The sequence below is a fragment of the Palaemon carinicauda genome, chromosome 1 (assembly GCF_036898095.1).
Source record: "Palaemon carinicauda isolate YSFRI2023 chromosome 1, ASM3689809v2, whole genome shotgun sequence".
Taxonomy (NCBI): domain Eukaryota; kingdom Metazoa; phylum Arthropoda; class Malacostraca; order Decapoda; family Palaemonidae; genus Palaemon; species Palaemon carinicauda.
In genome coordinates, this window is record NC_090725.1 from 78,150,515 (window position 1) to 78,169,138 (window position 18,624).

At 38.1% G+C, this 18,624-nt stretch overlaps 1 protein-coding gene across 2 annotated transcripts in view; it reads right to left on the reverse strand.

The window, feature by feature from the left end:
• Positions 1–3,848, reverse strand: part of LOC137642533 (uncharacterized) — a 116,066-nt gene extending 112,218 nt beyond the window's left edge. For both annotated transcript variants that reach the window (XM_068375176.1, XM_068375167.1), the window contains exon 1: positions 3,797–3,848. The gene's annotated coding sequence lies outside the window, so the exon portion shown is untranslated. The remainder of the gene's footprint in view (positions 1–3,796) is intronic.
• Between the last annotated feature and the right edge of the window lie 14,776 nt (positions 3,849–18,624).

The following is an 18,624-nucleotide window of genomic DNA, read 5'->3' on the forward strand; positions in this document are numbered from 1 at the left end:
GCAGCATTATTTGTTTATTTGTGAATTCTTTTTCCTTACTACTTAATATTCAACCTGTTAAAACATCATTATTATTATATCAAGGTCTGTAGAACAATAATTAGCTATGCAGTTACTCCACCAGCTAGCCTATACTCGAATATGAATGGGGAAGGGGGTGGAAGTGTAGTTGCCAATTTTACCTTTTTTCCTAACTAACTGACAATTAATTATAATTCATTCAAGCGAAAATTATATCTCTTATCTATTACTAATGGAATCCTGCCACTGAACGGGACTAACTTTGGGTTATGAATATAATAGATAACATTCCAAAAACTGTAATTGACTTTGGTAAATAAAGAAATCTAGTATTACTGATGATTCCTTCCACAATCCCTTTATGAGTTTCCGTGTATATTTTAAATTTCTACTTCTCTCCCACCTTGGTGTGAACTAGAATTCATGCAGATAACTGTACCTAAACGTTAAATAAAAGACAAAGGGTGATGTGTAGAATATAACACTATTATGGAAAAATTCGCTGGGATTTAGCGTTAGAAATGGAAACCTATCACATTTTTTTTTTCAAAGATACCATTTTGATACTCACCCTAAGGCTAAATTCTCATATACAAATAATTCATTATTTATGAACACATATTTTTTCTAGTTCGGTGCTCTTGTTGAACTAATATTATGATATTTAGTAATATAAAAAAAAAAACATCATATAGGGGAAGGCATTAGATTTATGATCAGATTGTGTCACTGCCATAGACATAGCCATAGTTTAGCATATTTCAAATAAACAAAAAAATCTTTGGAACAATTTTCTTTTGTCATATAGATACCACAAAGTACTTGGCCTGTACTGCACTGCACACTCTGAAGAGGTTGAAAAGTCAGTCATCAAATCAATAGTATATTTTTAGTGTAATCATTAGATAGAATTTTTAAGATATTGGAGTACTGGCTAATATTGATATTGATATTGATATCGGCCAAAAAAATGAGTATCAATATCGGTATTGGTATCGATCTAGAAAAAAATGGGTATCGTTATCAGCCTCCAAAGTGGTATCGGCACATCTTAGTCTCCAGTAGGAAGATTTTATTGTTATTATGTATTAACGTAATTTTTGCTTTAATTTACGTCAACCTTGTTACTGCATTTTTGTTTTATGTAAAATTAGTATAAAATTTAATTTATAAGGCTTTAGTTGTAAATTTAATTGTTTTTTCTTTTGAAGTGCTGTTTTAACCTCCTCCCCGCTCGTTTGAAGATTTATAAGTGTCTAGATTAACGCTTGTTTCTTTTCTGTGTTTTTCAAGTCCTTGGTGAGAAGAGACACCTATGTTTACCTGTGAGGAACTCGATTGCTAAAGGAAAGAGTTCGAGTTCAAGTTTACCAGGACCTACTTCAGCAGCTGGCTTGTGTGAGCTTTTACGAGGATTGCAACACCAACTTTCGATGGCTTTTAGCAGGTGCATTTTTGCCACCTGCGGTGATTTGTAGTTCGTGCGTGTTCTCTTCTGCGGTCCGCAGAGCCGTCGTAGGAATCCCGGCTTTGAGGTGGACTCGGGAGAGACACCACCGGCGACACATCCTCGCCATAGTCAGCTGCAGGAGCCTTGGAGCTCGTGGTGTCATGAAGGGAGGCAGTCGCCAGGTAGGAGCCATTATTTACCTTTTCTTTTTGGATTGGGACTCCATTTCCCTACCTTTGATGAGGAGTCCTGCGGAGCTGCACTCCCTACAGTAGGTGAGAGTGAATTGGAGTCGCTACTTTGTTTGGAGCGAGTGGTGGTTACATCCAGCCTCATAGAGTGTGAGGATACTTATATATTTAGTGTTTTGTTTAGTTTTTAAGTGTGATGTTTCCCGTTGGGGAATTTTGTCATTGGATTAAGTGTTAATTCTTAATGGTTATTTTTTAAGTGTTAGTTGTTAATAGTTAGTTGATAGTGGTTAAATTCAAATTGTTAGGTAGTCACAAGGTTGACTGTTCTAAAATTTGTTATTAATAAATATTGTTAAGTTTTCCCAAGTGTTTCCATTTCCACTGACCAATTTTTATGCCTTATATTGTTGTGAACACTGACCTCTCTTATCGTGCAATAAGAACTTGCACTACGGCCCGACAAGGGTCGTAATAATTGTTGATGCAACAGATACATATTAGGTAACTTTTGCTACGAAATGAATGATGATCCATATCATATATACAATATATCAGTGTTTACTTACGGCCAGGGAGAAAAAAATCAATTCATTGCATACGCAATTGTGTAACCTCGACTTGAAACTTTCATCATCAAAGAGCACATTCGCTGTTCTATCGCAATTACTATTCAATAACTGAAACGAGCGAGAGAGAGAGAGAGAGAGAGAGAGAGAGAGAGAGAGAGAGAGAGAGAGAGAGAGAGAGAGAGAGAGAGAGAGAGAGAGAGTTCAAATTAACATATTCCAGTATCAAGTAAACTATTTTTCATTCTATAGCCTTCATTTCCATTGTTCAGGGGCTCATATTCCGAGGAAAATAAAAGAAGTAGGTAAATTCATTGGTGGCTGAATCTCCATTATATAATAAAGAGGAAATTCCTGTATGTATACACACACACACACACACACACATATATATATATATATATATATATATATATATATATATACATATATATATATATATATATATATATATATATATATATGTGTGTGTGTGTGTGTGTGTGTGTGTGTGTATGTGTGTGTGTGTATTTTCGGTCACGTTGAACGGCATTGCCAGACGCATAACTACACGGTCTATTCCCGCCCCTCGAGGCAGAGAGAGATGGATGGAGTACCCAGAGATGTACAATCGGAAATCACAACTGCCATGTTGTAGTTAGGAAAGAGGAAGGGGTTAAGAAGGGTTGAACTGCGTGTGTGTGTGTGCTTGTGCGTGTGTGTATATCTATCTAAATATTTGGCCGTTATTTTGACAGTTTGCGTACATTAGCATAATAACATGAAAGAAAACTGGTTTGTTGTACTTTGTTTTATTACGCACACCAAGGTTATTCTTTTATATTATCAAATACATTTGAAAACGAAGTTATGCATTTGGCCAGAGTCAATACAGATATGACTGCATCTGGGTGTCTATATAGAAAAAAGCTATCTAAAATGTATTGTTGTTAGCGGTCCGTATTCATGGAAACTGTTGTTCCTGTAGCTAGTGTCCGGAGGAGATGAAACAAAACATGACATGCTATCCGTGCATCGGAACATATCTCGTGACTTCGTTTTCTCATCAACCCCAGGAACTTCAAAAGCTGTTACAGATTGCTCACTATAACACTGTAATTTTATTTTGTGCTTTGCGCCCTTTCATGTATTTCACTTTAACCCTTTTACCCCCAAAGGACGTACTGGTACGTTTCACAAAAGCCATCCCTTTACCCCCATGGATGTACCGGTACGTCCTTGCAAAAAAATGCTATAAAATTTTTTTTCATATTTTCGATAATTTTTTGAGAAAATTTAGGCATTTTCCAAGAGAATGAGACCAACCTGACCTCTCTATGACAAAAATCAAGGCTGTTAGAGCAATTTAACAAAAATATACTGCAAAATGTGCTGGGAAAAAAATAACCCCCTGGGGGTTAAGGGGGTTAATTTCCAAATAGCCTGGGGGTAAAAGGGATATAGAGATGGCTATTTCAAATCCTTTCAGTCTCACAAGGGTTAATGTTTTCGAAAATTCCAATCCCTCATTTACGAATCAAAACATAGCTCATCAATTCATCTACAGAATCCTTTATCCGACCTACCTGCCTAGTGCCAGGCTGATGAAATGTGTTATATCAGCCAAGTTCAATGGCTAGCCTTCTGATAAGAATTCTCCAGATAGTCTTTTTTTCTGAGATAAACAAAGGAATGAACAAAGCAAGATAAAGAACGCTGCCAGGAGATGAATGCAAGCATTGTTTCCGACCACTCACTACCTCGTCAATGGGGCCCTTATAAATCCAACTACCTCTCCCATGCAGTGTCAGTTCAAGGCCAATTCGAAAGATTACAATATAATTAATAGTTGAAAGTTAACTGTTCACGAACTTTCTTAAAGCAGCTTCAACTAAACCATACTAAAACCCAACATTCACGGAGGGGTAGTTGCTGAAACAACTAAATACGTACATGGTTTTCTGTTGGCCAAAGAACTTGAAGCTCTAAAACTTTTTTTTTCTTTTTTTTTTCTTTAAGCTTCGAGGTTTGATGGAATGGCTGACAGCAAACAATCGATTCATAACATTTTATAACGTTTTTATCTTTTTTTGAGAATTCTTTTTTAACAATGTCCGTGACAGGCACATTGGATCAAAGGTTTTCAAAACTAACACTGATAAAAACATACCTACGGTCAATAAATTTACAAGAGAAAGTAAGTAATTTAGCGTCTATTCTATCTATGAAAATTAGATTACTAAAATTATCGACTTTGGAGATATTTTGAAATAGTTCTCGGATAAAAAAAGCTAGAACAATCTATTTCTAGAAGGCCTAAACACAAAAAGTATGTCGGTTATTATTTTGAGTTTTAGTAAAGAATTGAAACTTTCATATGAGCTTTCAATTTTTATAATGACATTACAAATACTAATGTTACATACGGCAAGGTGCTTTCTAAAGTTGATACTTTTGTTAAGAGAATGAGGTTGGGGTATAATTATTGTTGGCAATATATTGATGGTGATGGTATACCCTGTAGATTGTGTGGTGAAGCATACTCGCATACTCTACATCATTATATGTTAGAATGTGATAAACTTAGGGAATTTAGAAATGTTTCTATTAATAGTGTTACTGAGCAAGTTTGCTTTGTCTTAAGTAATAATATCACAAAGAAATTGTTAACAAGTTTCCTAGGTTTTACTGGAATAGATAAAGGAGCATTGTAATAAGTTTTGCTGGGGATGCATTAGCATGCTAATACATCCCATTTGATGTATCTATATGTCAATAAACTTTTTTGAATTTGAATTTGAATTGTGGCTAATAGCCTAGCCTCAAATACTCAACTCTTTTTGGCTGGGATTATATTGTATAGTATACTAAACGAGGCATAAACCATCTCCAAGCTTCAGCTTTAGTAGTATACAGTCCCAACAACAATTTTCTAAACAGGGCCCGCACTTCCGAGTGCTGGCCCTACTCCCACTCCTGGAAGAAGCTACGAGAGTCCCTCCCACATGTGTGGTAAGGAAGTATGACCTAACCCAGTCCTAACAACAATTTTCTAAACAGGCCCTGCACTTCCGAGCGCTGGCCCTACTCCCACTCCTGGAAGAAGCTACGAGAGTCCCTCTCACATGTGTAATAAGGAAGTAGGACCTAACCAAGTCCCAACAACAATTTTCTAAACAGGCCCCGCACTTCCGAGCGCTGGCCCTACTCCCACTCCTGGAAGAAGCTACAAGACTCCCTCCCACATGTGTGGTAAGGAAGTATGACCTAACCCAGTCCTAACAGCAATTTTCTAAACAGGCCCCGCATTTCCGAGCGCTGGCCCTACTCCCACTCCTGGAAGAAGCTACGAGAGTCCCTCCCACACGTGTGGTAAGGAAGTATGACCTAACCCAGTCCTAACAACAATTTTCTAAACAGGCCCCGCACTTCCGAGCGCTGGCCCTACTCCCACTCCTGGAGGAAGCTACGAGAGTCCCTCCCACACGTGTGGTAAGGAAGTAGGACCTAACCCAGTCCTAACAACAATTTTCTAAACAGGACCCACACTTCCGAGCGCTGGCCCTACTCCCACTCCTGGAGGAAGCTACGAGAGTCCCTCCCACATGTGTGGTAAGGAAGTAGGACCTAACCCAGTCCTAACAACAATTTTCTAAACAGGCCCCGCACTTCCGAGCGCTGGCCCTACTCCCACTCCTGGAGGAAGCTACGAGAGTCCCTCCCACATGTGTGGTAAGGAAGTAGGACCTAACCCAGTCCTAACAACAATTTTCTAAACAGGCCCCACACTTCCGAGCGCTGGCCCTACTCCCACTCCTGGAGGAAGCTACGAGAGTCCCTCCCACATGTGTGGTAAGGAAGTAGGACCTAACCCAGTCCTAACAACAATTTTCTAAACAGGCCCCGCACTTCCGAGCGCTGGCCCTACTCCCACTCCTGGAGGAAGCTACGAGAGTCCCTCCCACATGTGTGGTAAGGAAGTAGGACCTAACCCAGTCCTAACAACAATTTTCTAAACAGGCCCCGCACTTCCGAGCGCTGGCCCTACTCCCACTCCTGGAGGAAGCTACGAGAGTCCCTCCCACATGTGTGGTAAGGAAGTAGGACCTAACCCAGTCCTAACAACAATTTTCTAAACAGGCCCCGCACTTCCGAGCTCTGGCCCTACTCCCACTCCTGGAAGAAGCTACGAGAGTCCCTCCCACACGTGTGGTAAGGAAGTAGGACCTAACCCAGTCCTAACAACAATTTTCTAAACAGGCCCCGCACTTCCGAGCGCTGGCCCTACTCCCACTCCTGGAAGAAGCTACGAGAGTCCCTCCCACACGTGTGGTAAGGAAGTAGGACCTAACCCAGTCCCAACAACAATTTTCTAAACAGGCCCCGCACTTCCGAGCGCTGGCCCTACTCCCACTCCTGGAGGAAGCTACGAGAGTCCCTCCCACACGTGTGGTAAGGAAGTAGGACCTAACCCAGTCCCAACAACAATTTTCTAAACAGGCCCCGCACTTCCGAGCGCTGGCCCTACTCCCACTCCTGGAGGAAGCTACGAGAGTCCCTCCCACACGTGTGGTAAGGAAGTAGGACCTAACCCAGTCCCAACAACAATTTTCTAAACAGGCCCCGCACTTCCGAGCGCTGGCCCTACTCCCACTCCTGGAGGAAGCTACGAGAGTCCCTCCCACACGTGTGGTAAGGAAGTAGGACCTAACCCAGTCCCAACAACAATTTTCTAAACAGGCCCCGCACTTCCGAGCGCTGGCCCTACTCCCACTCCTGGAAGAAGCTACGAGAGTCCCTCCCACACGTGTGGTAAGGAAGTAGGACCTAACCCAGTCCTAACAACAATTTTCTAAACAGGCCCCGCACTTCCGAGCGCTGGCCCTACTCCCACTCCTGGAAGAAGCTACGAGAGTCCCTCCCACACGTGTGGTAAGGAAGTAGGACCTAACCCAGTCCCAACAACAATTTTCTAAACAGGCCCCGCACTTCCGAGCGCTGGCCCTACTCCCACTCCTGGAAGAAGCTACGAGAGTCCCTCCCACACGTGTGGTAAGGAAGTAGGACCTAACCCAGTCCTAACAACAATTTTCTAAACAGGCCCCGCACTTCCGAGCGCTGGCCCTACTCCCACTCCTGGAAGAAGCTACGAGAGTCCCTCCCACACGTGTGGTAAGGAAGTAGGACCTAACCCAGTCCCAACAACAATTTTCTAAACAGGCCCCGCACTTCCGAGCGCTGGCCCTACTCCCACTCCTGGAAGAAGCTACGAGAGTCCCTCCCACACGTGTGGTAAGGAAGTAGGACCTAACCCAGTCCCAACAACAATTTTCTAAACAGGCCCCGCACTTCCGAGCGCTGGCCCTACTCCCACTCCTGGAAGAAGCTACGAGAGTCCCTCCCACACGTGTGGTAAGGAAGTAGGACCTAACCCAGTCCCAACAACAATTTTCTAAACAGGCCCCGCACTTCCGAGCGCTGGCCCTACTCCCATTCCTGGAAGAAGCTACGAGAGTCCCTCCCACACGTGTGGTAAGGAAGTAGGACCTAACCCAGTCCCAACAACAATTTTCTAAACAGGCCCCGCACTTCCGAGTGCTGGCCCTACTCCCACTCCTGGAGGAAGCTACGAGAGTCCCTCCCACATGTGTGGTAAGGAAGTAGGACCTAACCCAGTCCTAACAACAATTTTCTAAACAGGCCCCGCACTTCCGAGCGCTGGCCCTACTCCCACTCCTGGAAGAAGCTACGAGAGTCCCTCCCACACGTGTGGTAAGGAAGTAGGACCTAACCCAGTCCTAACAACAATTTTCTAAACAGGCCCCGCACTTCCGAGCGCTGGCCCTACTCCCACTCCTGGAAGAAGCTACGAGAGTCCCTCCCACACGTGTGGTAAGGAAGTAGGACCTAACCCAGTCCCAACAACAATTTTCTAAACAGGCCCCGCACTTCCGAGCGCTGGCCCTACTCCCACTCCTGGAAGAAGCTACGAGAGTCCCTCCCACATGTGTGGTAAGGAAGTAGGACCTAACCTGCACGGTTTGTCTCGTCTACAGCCAATGAGATGGATCTGCCTTTTTGTAACCCCGTAGCTGCCCACCTGGTTACCTGACCAAGCCATGTGTGACGTGTCAGCCTACTCTACGAGAAAATAACTACCCTTATGGCAAGAGATTGTTCCTTAAAACTTCTGTCTTCATATAATGAGTTATTTGAGCTGTACGAACTCTCTGGGAATGTTTGAGTAGTTAGGTCCAAAGTTGACCTATAATTTTCACTTGTCAAAACTAACATAATAATAATAATAATAATAGGGAAGTGGGGAATATGGGGAAAGAAACAGTACTCCTGGATACAATTCAGTTTATAGCTCAAAGGCAGGTACTCGGGATGGGAAAGATTTAGGAAATAGGGAGAAAGAGAAGTACAGGAGGAGAATAAAAGAGAGGGGCAGACCCTCTTGCGATATTAGGGAATTGCTATTATTATTTATTATATACTCCTAAAACTAACATAGCCATCTCAGTTCCCCATTTTTAGTTTTTATTATTCTAAAAATCAGTATTCTACGGAATTATACTTTTTTAATTTTACAAATCAATACATTGCGGAATTATACTTTTTTTAAATCTACAAATCAATATTCTACAGAATTATACTTTTTTTTTAATTATACAAATCAATATGCTACAGATTTATACTTGTTGAAATTGAGTTTTGACCACTTGATGCAAGAGGTTTGATGAAAAGTGATTGTAACTATTAATGATACCAATTTAAAAGCGTTACTTTCCTTTCAACAATAACTTTTGGCATCTGAACCTCCTAACATAAAGTCATTGTCTGACCTCAAAGTAGGGAAAGAAGTGTTGGATCTGTACTAAGGTCAAGACACATGTTCCACTGTTTGTGTTTTTGTTGTGCTTGCTGTATGTTTATACTTTAATGAAATCATGATAGTTTTGCTCACCACAACACATCGCTTAACGTAGTTCTAAGATGATTATATCTATATCTATATCTATATCTATATATATATATATATATATATATATATATATATATATATATATATATATATATATATATTAATAATAATAATAATAATAATAATAATGTTTATTGGACAAAAAAAATATTTACATTCAAAGATTTACAAAAAGAAAAAAAGACTCAGTCCAAGCCCATGTGGAGCAGAGCTCTTCGGGCAATAATACAACAAAATAATATCATCAATTAAGTAAAAATAAAAAATAAAGTAAATATGGATATAGATATACAAAATGTACGCATACATATACATAATCATATGTATACAAATAGATACATATAAATGAGAATCTTAGCCTAAAAACAAATGGAAATGCATATTTATATGATAAGGAAAGATGGTATATGAAAGCTAATGGTATAAACATTGAAAAATTGTAGATATTAAGCAAAAAACTCAGTAAAAGAAATAGTTTTACAAATAAAAAAATATTCTAAACAATGAAACATACTTGCGTTGTGGTTAGGTAGGCAAGTATAAATATTTATTAATAAAGCTTAATACCCAGATAACAGGAGATTTGTATATGATTTCTTAAAAGATCGAACGTTAAGCAATGCCTTTAGATAAGCGGGCAGAGTATTCCAAAGTTTAATACCTTGGTATAGATACGATTGCTCGCATCTATTAATACGTATGAAAGGAAGAGTTAAGTTTGAATTTCTTGTTCCATATGGATGAACTGATTGTTCCTGAATTATTTTTCGTCTTAAATCTGGAAATTTGTTCAAAATAAGTGTTTGGAACATCATATTCATTAAGGAGAGCTTATAATTGTCTTCCAGCTTCAATATCGAGAGAGAGACCGGAAAAGTGGCGATGTATGAGCCAAGTAATCACTGGAGCTTATGATTCTTACCAGTCTTTTTTGAATTACAATTAATGGTTGCAAGACATTTCTACTACTACTCCCCCACGCCGTATTGCAGTAATTTAGGTGAGGAGATACTAACGAGTGATACAATTGTTTTATAATATATAAGGGGAAATACTCTTTTAATCTATATATGATACCCATTACTTTGGCAATTTTATTAACTGTCATATTTACATGCTCACAGAAAGTTAGTTTATTATCAAGAATTATCCCTAAAAATTTACCACTGGACTTCTGATCCAGAGTGTGATTTCCTATAGCAACCCTTATGTTATCAGGAACTCTTCGTAGAGAAAAGATTATGAAGTACTGTATGTCTTTCTTTCATTTAAGGTTAACTTATTTGCTAGTAGCCAGTTTTTTACACGAGTTGAATCATTGGTTAGTGTATCACAGAGGGAGTAGATATTTTTATGTCTAAAATGAAGCGTAGTGTCATCGGCAAAGAGTATGGAGCTTAACCTACCTACTGATCGAGGTAGATCATTGATATAGGCGAGGAAAAATAACGGTCCTAGGACTGATCCCTGGGGAACACCTATTTTGACATCCATAACCTCTGAGAGATGGCCATCGAGGATCACAAATTGTTTTCGACTCGTTAAGTAGGATTTTAGTAAGAGTAACGCATTTCCACGTATTCCATAATGTTCGAGCTTGGATTTGCATTTCAGTCATAGATTTTCTTTGCATGTTCACTAACTGACAATTTTTTTCGATTATTCAGTAGCTTGATTTTAAAATCTTTGAAGAAGTAGCTATTTTCGCAAATTATTATTATTATCATTATTATTATTATTATTAATTTTATTATTATTATCATTATTATTATTATTTGCTAAGCTTCAACCCTAGTTAGAAAAGCAGGATACTAGCAGCACAAGGGTCCAGCTGGGAAACATAGCCCAGTGAGGAAAGAAAATACGTAATAAACTATTAAAATAAAATATTTTAAGAACAGTGGCATCATTAAAATAATTCTATCATTTATAAACTATAAAAAATTAAAAAAAAGCAAGAGGAACATAAGAGAGAATATTGTGCCCAAGTGTACCCTCAAGCAAGAGAACTCTACTCCAAAACAGTGGAAGACCACGGTACAGAGGCTGTAGCACTACCCAAGACTAGAGAACAATGATTTGATTTTGGAGTGTCCTCTTAGAAGAGCTGCTCACCATAAGTAAAGAGTCTCTTTTACCCTTACCAAGAGGAAGGTAACCAATGAACAAATTACAGTGCAGTAGCAGCACTCGTTAAGCCCTTGATCGAAGAATTTTTGGGTAATCGCAGTGTTGTCAGTTGTATGACAGAATTGAACGTTTAAAGGTTTAAAGGCCGCTCATGAATGGCAGAGGCAAGGGACAGTGAAATTGCCCTATCGAGCAGGACAATCCCCTAGGGGCCTAGAGACTGACCATATATACATATGATCAGCGCCAAAGCCCCTCGCCACCCAAGCTAGGACCAAGGAGGGCCAGGCAGTGACTGCTGATGACTCAGCTGATAGACCTATAGGCTCCCTCAAACGCCCCGCCCCCTCTCCTTAGCTCACAAGGATGGTGAGGTTACAGCGACCAAAGAAACTAACGAGTTTGAGCGGGGCTCGAACCCCAGTCTGGCATTCACCAGTCAGGGACATTACCACATGGGCCACCACAATGTGGTAAGAAAAGGCCATGCTATCCAGTGTATGTGTAGGCAAAGGAAAATGAGCTGTAGCGAGAAAGAGGGATCGAATGTACAGTAGTACTGTCTGGCCAGTCAAAGGGACCCAATAACTCTCCGGCGGTATTATCTTAACGGGTGGGGACATGTTGCGAAATCTAATTGACCTTTGCAAGCAGCAATAAGTACTTACACTTAAAACTGCTTCTTTCTTCTCCCTCTGAAAACCGTCCTTTCTTCTCCCAGACTCTCCTACTCACTGGGACTCTCTACTATACAGCCTTTCCCCTACCACTATAAAACCTCTCTTCTCGCCCCTAACTAGGGAAAAGAAAAAAATATACTTCCAGGCCCCGCTGATCTGCAACCACCACACCTACCCGCCGGGGAAACCACCTAGGGGCTAGACGCACCGTCAAAAAGCCCCTGTCCGGAGAGAAGCTCCGGGCAATCTAAAGAAGAATTAACGGGTGGGTGGTGACCAGGCCAACCTGCTACCATTAAATTGCTTTAAAGGTTAATGAATTTATTAAAAAATTTATATGCTTAGCATTTTACCGACCGACGATATTATTTTGTACTTATTCTTTATTTGAGTGAAAAAGCAATTTCAATTATCTATTCTGCCTGTTCCATTTTCTCTACAATTCTATTTTATAGTCCATGGTTTAGCAGTACTTGTAAGATGATTATCACTGCATTTAAGAATATAATCAATATTCTGGATCTAGAATAGTGCAATGATTCCACACAGGAAAAAAAAATAGATACTACACTGTACACAGTAAACAAACCAGCAACTTCTTGTTAAAGCCGCAAATGTAAGAGGGTAAAGAATACTGCATCAACGTATTAGGTCGAAATCACATAGGAAGTGACGTGACACGCGTGAGGCGTGAGGCGTGACCCGCAATATGTCACGCATGAGGCGTGACGCGTGACCCGCAATACGTCACGCATGAAAAGTAAAGTGGCAACAGAGATCTTTACCGGCTGCATCACATAAGACGTAACGACACATGGAACGGAAAACGCGTATGGTCACGTGTCGACCAAAAGTGAACCTGTTCACTTTTCGTGAGGCGTGTCGGGGAAAACTGTGTTCTTCAGTAGCACTTTTCATTTACTTGAATGGTCCAGTTGCATTATAATTGAAAAAAAAAAATCCAGTGATTAACCTGCTATTCTTTTTTTTACTCTCATTTTTTTAAATAAGAATAAAATGTCAATAGGCCTATACGTTTAACATAGGCTACAAATGTGTTCAACGTGCTACCGTATGTGTTTTTATTTTTATAAAATAGAAGGGAATTTAATTTTGATTTAAAAAGAATATGAAATACAACGTTTTCAACCTTCTGTTATGAGTTGTGCATTTTCAAATAAAATTTCATTATGATCTAAAATAATAAATTTTGTTCATCCTGTTGTTGTTGTAAGTGTTATTTTGGTGTTAGTAATTGTTTTGGTGATATTTAGTTTGTGTGTGTTTTTTCTTGTTATGTTCTTTGTTAATGTTTCTGCTGTTGTTACTTGTTTCAAACTCAACGGTGGATAAACATTATTGTTATTTTTTTTATTATTATTATAATAATAATAATAATAATAAAAACAATAATAATAATAATAATAATAATAATAAAAACAACAACAACAATAATAATAATAATAATAATAATAATCAAAATAATGATTATAATAATAATAATAATAATAATAATAATAATAATTATAATAATAATAATATTAATAATTATATAAAAATAATAATAATAAATATAATAATAATAATAATAATAATAATAATAGAATAATAAAATAATAATAATAATAATAATAATAATAATAATAATTTTAATAATAATAATAACAATAATAATAATAACAATAATAATAATAATAATTATATTAATAATAACAACAACAACAACAACAACAACAACAACAATAATAATAATAATAATAATAATAATAATAATAATAATGATGGTGGTTTTCGCCAATTACAAACCCGAGGTCGCAAATATGGAAACCCTACTGACTTCAGTTCCACATGTCTTGTATGACATTTTTAAAGGATTATATTTGTTTTAATCTTTATATTTCATCATTACCGTTAAGTTTTCTTTAATTTTTATTAAATTCTCATTTTCTATTCAATAAAACTGATGCAATTTCAACTAAGGAATCCATCGATTCGTGCCAAAATCACAAGTGAGCCTATTATTATTATTATTATTATTATCATTATTATTATTATTATTATTATTATTATTATCCAAGCTACAACCCTAATTGGAAAAGCAAGATGCTATAAGCAGGGTCACATGAGGTGTGAGATGTCTCGCATTTCGGTGTTTCCGCGCCTCGTGTTTTTCTTTTCTTTTTTCTCTCTTTTTTCATTGTTCAGATAATTTCCTATTTGTTCCATATGTACGTAGGGTTCACAGCTGGATGAGCCCAATTATTATTATTATAATTATTATTATTATTATTATTATTATCATTATTATTATTATTATCATTATTATTTCTCTCTTTTTTTCATTGTTTACATAATTTCCTGTTTGTTCCACATGTACCATACGTTCACAGCTGGGTGATCCCAATTATTATTATTATTATTATTATTTTTATTATTATTATTATTATTGTTATTATTTCTCACTTTTTTCATTGTTTAGATAAATCCTGTTTGTTCCACATGTACGTAGGGTTCACAGCTGGATGATCCCAATTACTATTATCATAATTATTATTATTTTTTTTTCTCTCTTTTTTCATTGTTCAGATAATTTCCTGTTTGTTCCACATGTAGCCTACGTTCACAGCTGGATGATCCCAATTACTATTATCATAATTATTATTATTTTTTTTTCTCTCTTTTTTCATTGTTTAGATAATTTCCTGTTTGTTCCACATGTACCCTACGTTCACAGCTGGGTGATCCCAATTATCATTATTATAATTATTATTATTATTATTATTATTATTATCAGCTAAGCTGCAACTCTAGCTGGAAAAGTAGGATGCTATAAGCCCAACGGCTCCAACAGGGAAAAATAGCCCAGTGAGAAAAGTTAATAAGGAAATAAATAAACTATATGAGAAGTAACGAACAATTATCACAGACTATTTTAAGAACAGTAACAACATTAAAAACAGATCTTTCGCAAATATATTATGTAAAGAGACTGATGTCAGCCTGTTCAACATAAAAACATTTGCTACAAGTTTGAACTTTAAAAGTTCAACCGATTCAACTACCCTATTAGAAAGATCATTCCACAACTTGGTCACAGCAGGAAATAAACTTCTAGAATACTGTATAGTATTGAGGATGGCCCTCTTCGGGAAAATCTGAATGCAAAGGATGGTCAGAAGGTACTTGCATAAATGATTTGTTAATGAATTTTTCAGTCGTATAGTTCATTGAAAATATCGCTATACGTATAATATACTCAATTGTGCATAACGTAATTTAGTTGCCCTTAACATTCCCGAAAGCGATTGTAGTACGTTGATCGTGACGTCACGGCAGTGGAGTATTGAAAAATGATTCTTCCGTAAGCGAGTGTCTGAGATGTATTCTTCTAAATTCATTATATTTTAAACATTAAGTATTTATGTGCATTTAATTTCATCTCTCTACTATAACTCAAGGCTGCTAGTCTAGAAGGTATATTTGGCAACCACGCAAGCCCTACTGTATTGGCTAATTACTTTTTATTTTTTTTTTATATGCCAAATAGCTAGGGCTTTTATTATGTACGGACCCCTGGAGTCGCAAGATTGTTCCTTTTATCCTGAATAGAATACTGCATAAAACGCATATGCCATAAGTCCACTAAGCCGGTATCATAGACTAGAGATGGAATCTCATGATGCATAACCTACGCATCTCGATACACTGTTGTTTCGAGAAAAGGAAGCTTGAGAATCACTGCCTGGAAATCCAGTCATTGACCTTAGCGCCAGGTGAGCCTTCCACTTTTCGTGCCATTCCCAAACAAGGAAGTTAGCCTGTTCCATTGTAGTGTCAACTAATCCATCAACAGCAAGGGACGAAATTTACAAGGTCTATAGCAGTGGATCTCAACCTGGGGGAAATTTCCCCCTGGGGGGAAATTTGAAGCTTCCAGGGGGGAAATAATTACACTACCTACTAACTAAAACAAGCGGAAAATGTCCTCATAGTACGTGCGGTAATTTGTTGTTAGCCATTCAATTGTGATATGATCATATCAGTTCTCAAAGACATGATATTCAAGGGGAGAATTGGAGTGTCATGCCCATTTCTGAGGCAGGCGAGTGGGCATGAGGGCTGGGCGGCGTATGAAGGGGGAAATCTGGGTGGTTGAACTGGGTGCAGGGGGGAAATGACAGAAAAAAGGTTGGGAACCACTGGTCTATAGAATGTATGCTATAGAGTCTTTAGACCTTGGAAATTTCAAGGATCCTGGTGAGGTCGCACATGTTATCGAAGAACCCGCAACCCCGGTTAGAAGGTAAATCGAGGCCAGGGGTGCCGCAGACTGGAAAAGGCACCGACTTCATATCATTGTTATACTTTTGGACACAGGGCCGAAAGGTAAATTAGAAGACCGCTATTCTCTGGACATGGGCACCCAGAAAGATACTTGTGAATTAAACTAATTAATGGCCGTTTCCCTTTTAGATAAGTTATCAATTTACTAACGGTAAGGTTTTTGTTCATTCTGGCATTACACGTTCGAGCTGTGTGCGTGGAACTTGTGTAATTTTTTTTTTCTTATTCTATTCATGTAATTTGTGTCTCAGGTCACTGGCCACGTGTCTAACCACACGTACCTTAGTTTAGTGAATGGTTATTTGTAATAAGTATATGGTCTATTAAGTTTCAAAGTTTAATCTCATGTGCGTTTAATTTGTCTTGCTTTTCATCATTGCTGTAAATTTGTGTAATAAAGAAATCATAATAGGTTTTACCCTCTCGTTCCCTTGCTCCTTTCATTTGAATAGTTTCATGAATTACCAAGACTAAAAGACAATTATGGGTTCGGGATAGGACCCAGTAAGTGGAGTTAAAGGTCTTGATTATCACAGAAGTATCATTGAAGATAGCAAGTTAAACTATGAGTAACATAGGCTACGAAAGAAAGTGGCAAAGATCTAGACTAAATTATGATATCTCATTTCAATCCAGAAATATTGACGTAGTAGTTTTCTTTTTAATAAAGCAATTTTGTCCATAAACAAAGCTTGAATTCTTCTACCTTATCAAATGAACAATGAAGCAAATAATCATATCAAGAAGTGCTACTCAAGAGATAGGGATATGAAATTGTTTGTATTGACCACTTTAATTTGCATATTGTAAAAGTTGTCTCACGTTGTCTTAAGGAGAACCAACTTGGGGTGCTACTCAAGAGATAGGGATATGAAATTGTCTGTATTGACCACTTTAATTTGCCTATTGTAAAAGTTGTCTCACGTTGTCTTAAGGAGAACCAACTTGGGGTGCTACTCAAGAGATAGGGATATGAAATTGTCTGTATTGACCACTTTAATTTGCATATTGTGAAAGTTGTCTCACGTTGTCTTAAGGAGAACCAACTTGGGGTGCTACTCAAGAGATAGGGATATGAAATTGTTTGAAATGACCACTTTAATTTGCATATTGTGAAAGTTGTCTCACGTTGTCTTAAGGAGAACCAACTTGGGGTGCTACTCAAGAGATAGGGATATGAAATTGTTTGTAATGACCACTTTAATTTGCATATTGTAAAAGTTGTCTCACGTTGTCTTAAGGAGAACCAACTTGGGGTGCTACTCAAGAGATAGGGATATGAAATTGTTTGTATTGACCACTTTAATTTGCATATTGTAAAAGTTGTCTCACGCTGTCTTGAGGAGAACCAACTTGGGGTGCTACTCAAGCGATAGGGATATGAAATTGTTTGTATTGACCACTTTAATTTGCATATAGTAAAAGTTGTCTCACGCTGTCTTAAGGAGAACCAGCTTGGGGTGCTACTCAAGCGATAGGGATATGAAATTGTTTGTATTGACCACTTTAATTTGCATATAGTAAAAGTTGTCTCACGCTGTCTTAAGGAGAACCAGCTTGGGGTGCTACTCAAGCGATAGGGATATGAAATTGTTTGTATTGACCACTTTAATTTGCATATAGTAAAAGTTGTCTCACGCTGTCTTAAGGAGAACCAACTTGGGGTGCTACTCAAGCGATAGGGATATGAAATTGTTTGTATTGACCACTTTAATTTGCATATAGTAAAAGTTGTCTCACGCTGTCTTAAGGAGAACCAACTTGGGGTGCTACTCAAGCGATAGGGATATGAAATTGTTTGTATTGACCACTTTAATTTGCATATAGTAAAAGTTGTCTCACGCTGTCATAAGGAGAACCAACTTGGGGTGCTACTCAAGAGATAGGGATATGAAATTGTTTGTATTGACCACTTTAATTTGCATATTGTAAAAGTTGTCTCACGTTGTCATAAGGAGAACCAACTTGGGGTGCTACTCAAGAGATAGGGATATGAAATTGTTTGTATTGACCACTTTAATTTGCATATTGTAAAAGTTGTCTCACGTTGTCATAAGGAGAACCAACTTGGGGTGCTACTCAAGAGATAGGGATATGAAATTGTTTGTAATGACCACTTTAATTTGCATATTGTAAAAGTTGTCTCACGTTGTCTTGAGGAGAACCAACTTGGGGTGTTACTCAAGAGATAGGGATATGAAATTGTTTGTATTGACCACTTTAATTTGCATATTGTAAAAGTTGTCTCACGTTGTCTTGAGGAGAACCAACT